Here is a 5,000-nt window from a genome sequence, read left to right on the forward strand (position 1 = left end):
GTACACTTGGAATGTTTGTTGTGTGCTGATCCATACCATCAGCGATGTTGGCCATGTACTTACAAGGAAATTTTCTTGCCTTGTAGCGGTGAAGATAGTAGACTCGTCTTTCTTGCCTGGGGAAGTCATGCACAACAACACATCAGTAAGATTTCCAAGTATTCCATACAGCAGTAATACTGCAAAATTAAACAATTTAAAGATAAAAAGGCATGCGAAATATTGTCTGTATTACATGGCATACAAAGACACCTATTCAGCACTGAATTCCCTTGAATTAAGAACTTTAACTTACACTTTCTCCTTACACTTTCTCCTTAGTCAAGAATACTGCAGTGGCTGTATGCAACAATACTATTAATTGGCACAAAGCGCCTGTGCGACATAATTATATTAACAATCCATAATGGTCCAATATTACTAGAAAGTGCTATGGGAAAAAGCCGAGTCCTTTTCACATTAATTTTATCCTGCAGTACAGGATGTACTAGGTAAAATTAATATTTATAGCCAACTTCGAATTATTAAAGTTATCATATCCAATCACTGACAGTAGATATTGCTTCATTTTACTTCTTGATACTGTCAAAAATGTTGCTTACCAGACTAATTCAAGCTGAAGCTTAAGCAAGTGATCAATCTGGGCTCTCTTAGCTTTGTCCACAGTTTTTTCTTTTTCTTGCTTGTACCTTGTACAATCTGTACACTTGGTGAAGCGATTCTCCTGTGGAATTTTAAATGAGCATGGCAACAACATGTAACTAAGTGCATGTACAGAAAAAAGTACACCTTTCATGAGCTCAAAACTAAGAGAGAAAATTGGTGAGATCAACACAAGAACAAACTGAAATGACTTTCATGCACTCAAAATATGAACACTACTTGTGAGAGGCGACTGGAATGTTGATTGAACAATTTGGAGTACCTTAGGAATAATGACATGGCTAAAGTGCTTGTCCCAGAGACTGTAAAAGTGAGATAGCGATATGGTTGGTTGGTTGAGAGTTTTGTTTTCTTCCAGCATTTTTTTGTAGATATCGCTTTTGCTGAAGCATGATGGCAGATGAATACCACCATTGTCTGGTTGGTGGTCTCCAATACAGTTAACAAAGAACTGCAACCAAGCAATGCACTCTGCTGTCCTGCTCATTACTGACTTTCTTCCCTTGTTACCATGCTCAACCATTGTGACACCATCTTTAAACTTTTTCATAATGCGACGAAAACTTTCCTTGCTCAAATTGTGTGCTTGAAGCCATGCTACACGACATACACCTTTTCCATGTATAAAGAATACAGTTTCATATTCTCCAGATTCACTGAGTTGGCTTTGTTGATGGAGGATTTCTAGGAAATAGTTTTGCTTTCCTGTCTGCTTCCTATTCTCTGCATATTTCAAGTCCTCAATAGACAAGTGTCTCATGCACCTCTTTTCACAGCAGATTTGAGTGAGGACCCATAAAATTTCTTCATCTCGTCTGAGACGCACATCTAACAATGAGAATTTACAACAACAAATCAACATGTGATAATGTATTCTTTCGCTAGCATGATGAACCTTTTTTTTTCACACTTTGAAGAATTAACAGATTGTTTGAAGTCAGAGGATTGAGGTAATTAATAATTATTATAATTATTATTCTCTACAGTACCTAGACAAAGGCCAAATATGGAAGAGAATGGAAATAATGCACATATTATATCATATATTACAGTACCATAACCAAAAGTTAGTCATTATGAGGATACAATCTACCTTTATTTTAAAAGCTGGATGACTCTGCATCATTAAAAAAGCTGTACAAATCAATTCCACTCAAGTAACAAGTTTTTCACTAAAAAAACTATAAAAGGCATCCTTTCCTGTCCATAATATACAGGATTGCCAGCCAGTCTAACAAGTCTTAGCAGTCTGGCCCTTTACCTGGTGTTTAAAACAAGCAACTACACTAGAAAATATTTGGTGTTGAAAACACTACTGTATGTAAAGTTCTACCATGTATTTTCTCTGAAAGAATTCCTGATGTAACTTTAGAGACTAACCACTTCTAGCTGGCATGCTAATGCTAATGCTCATCCCAGTCCCTTGTTGTAGGTCATGGATTCACTGATCACCTGGTAAGATTGATTCACGTGATGAGGGTGCCAATTTTTTTGAAAGGTACAGTATTAAGGTTACAAGTCAGTGCAAGATTTTGAGGATTTGGAAAACCACTCATAAGACAATAATTTACCATAAACTTTCTCACAATTTAAAAACATCTTGGGCATTTTTTTTTTTCAAACATGCAGATGTAAAACTTTGAAACCTTTATCATCACGCTGACCTGCTAGCTGCTAAAAGGTGGTGAGAAGAGCTAGAGCACGAGAGTGGCAACTAAGTTTTTTTCCTTTTCCCCTTGCCTTACCCCCTACCCTTGCAACATGTATCTAATATCAAGCTCCGTGCCTCTGCCTCACACTTAATGCTTAGCATAATAAACAGCCTTCTATGAAGGCTAAACCTCTAATGACAAAATGACCGCGAATGTCATAATTATCACATCACTATTTAGAGAGGGCATAATTTTCCCTAAACCAGGTATCAAATGGGGATGTTGTCCCTTCAGTATCTAAGTCTAGGTAAGGGAAAGACTTCATCTCCACAAACTCTGGCCTGTATTTCCTTGAGTGGTCCTCGATCTTAAGGAACGGTGAACAAAGACGATAAATATAGCCCTTTTTATATTCTGCAACTTGTGTGCACCGTCTAGTTGGAGCACAAGGACTTTTGTTCATACATGATATGACATCTACATATTTCAAAATCTTCATGTTCCAAGTACTAGCAATTTTGAAAATTGAGGAAGTTCCAGAAAATGTAGGTCCTTTTGCCTTGGTTGCCATTCCTAGCATCAAGGCACTTCGCTTTTGACTCGCTATTTTAAGTGATCCCTTCTTAGTAGTTTCCTCTCTAGCAGTAATTATAATGTCCACATGTTTGTTGAGGAATGACTTAACAGAAGCCTTTGACACATTCTGAAGCCACTGAACTACTCTTGACAACATTGTGTCTGATTTTGATACATCTAAAAAAATTGTTTTCCCTTGGACACTTGAAACAAACCACTGTGAATCTGCAATTACAATAAATGAGGTGAATCTATTAGTAAAATACTTGGGTGTTTGTTGTTTTGTGAAATACTGTACATGTAGTTGTGACAAAACTTTACCTTGTGGTTTATTAATGTCTGTTGGTTCCTCAAATGGCAGTTCATTGTCATCTATCCAACTATCATCATCATCCAGACAAATTAAGTCTGTGCAGGGGTAGATTACAAAAATAAATTTACTTAGCTGAGCTAGGAGTGATTAATAATCCATACATGTACGTATCTAAATGCATCTCTTCTCTCTACAAGTAGTACAGTAACTCTTTTATATTGAACTTGAAAAATTCATTCAACTGTCTTGTGAAACCTTATATGACACATTTTTGGAAAAATTTACCTTGAGTCATTCAGTCGTAATTTAGATGTTGAGTCTTACTGAACCCATGATCTTCGTTTAAAATCATGCTCAAAGATAAAATTGGGCTCTTTAACATATTACAGCTTTTACAGACACACTGGGCACATGATTATTGCCAATGATCAATGAGTAATTGATGACTAATCAAGAGGCCGCAAAATGTTTGGTCATTGACTGGTCATTGATTGCATCGATCAGCGTTGATTGAATTGATTAGGCATTGATTTGATTGCAAAATATCGAAAACGGACCGTGTTAGACTGGTGGTTAATTCGTTTGTTTGTAGCTTGGCCTGTGAAAATTCTACAAAGATTTCAAACACGATGTCCCATTCACAAAAATACACCTTTCTGGACTCTTTTCAGTTTGTCCAAAAAATTCCAGCAACTCCATCTTCTGAAGGCACTCTTTTACTCAATGACAAAATTCTCTCAGAAATCGAGGGCCACCAGCACAGATGGGAGATGCAACAAAAGAAATTGAAGGAAGCAGAAGAGAAAGAAAAGAATGAAAAAATAGAACATGTAATATATGAAACAGACACCTGCCAAAAATATGACAATAGTGGTTCTACATGTAAAACACCTCTTAAAAGCTAAAGGAATCATGTTTAGCTGAAAGGCAAAAAAAAAAAAAACAGAATTTGTAGTCTAAATATTTAATACTCAAGTTTGTACAGGCCACAACAATGTAACAATATCATTGTTCCATGTGACAAAAGCACAAAAAGCAAAAGTGCTTGCAGCTGTTCCGGTGTGTAATGTACATGTAACTGCTTATTCTTGGTTTTCTATTCTTGGTTTTCATGTGACGTCATAAAAAATAAGGAATTATCATTCTTTAAATTGAGATTTAGTTTTTGTTAGCTTCCGGCCACCATATTTGTGCCCCTCAGAGCGGCAGGTACAAAACGCAGGTGACAGGTCACAGGTCATTGTTTTACCCATACAGAAAGTATCCTAAACCTTCATAAAAGCTAACCTTAGGCCTAATTAGGCCTAAAGAAAAGTATCCTAAACATTCATAAAGGCAGTGAAAACCGGTAATAACCATGTATACTACATGATTCTTGTCAGGTAACTTGTTAGTTTCATTTTCAGAGTGGTTGGTTTTTGTTCAGTTGTTTTGTTATTAAATAAAGAGTTGGGTAAAGTGAAACACTGCACAATTAAGCATCATCTGAGTGTATTTCTGATTAGCACTTCACCTTTCAAAATGCCGGAAGGTCATTTGACCTTTTGTGGAGGCATAATTTCGTCAACAGGAATGCCAGTCATAAAGAAAAATATGTCCAACACAGATAAAAGAATCACAAACAAAAAAAGTGGAACAAGAAAGCCAGAAATGTGTCTTTTGTGCCCAGTATAATAGTCGACGAGTAATCGATGGGTCATCGATGAGTAATCAACAACATCAATACGTAATCAATTACATCAATGAGTGATTGATGTCATTGATGAGTAAGCGATAGGCCACAAAATTTTTGGGCT

General features: G+C 36.4%; 1 pseudogene; it reads right to left on the reverse strand.

The window, feature by feature from the left end:
* The window catches only part of LOC138020862 (uncharacterized), a 12,471-nt pseudogene that overhangs the window by 3,705 nt on the left and 3,766 nt on the right, over nucleotides 1-5,000 (reverse strand).

This window comes from Montipora capricornis, chromosome 10, assembly GCF_036669925.1.
Source record: "Montipora capricornis isolate CH-2021 chromosome 10, ASM3666992v2, whole genome shotgun sequence".
Taxonomy (NCBI): domain Eukaryota; kingdom Metazoa; phylum Cnidaria; class Anthozoa; order Scleractinia; family Acroporidae; genus Montipora; species Montipora capricornis.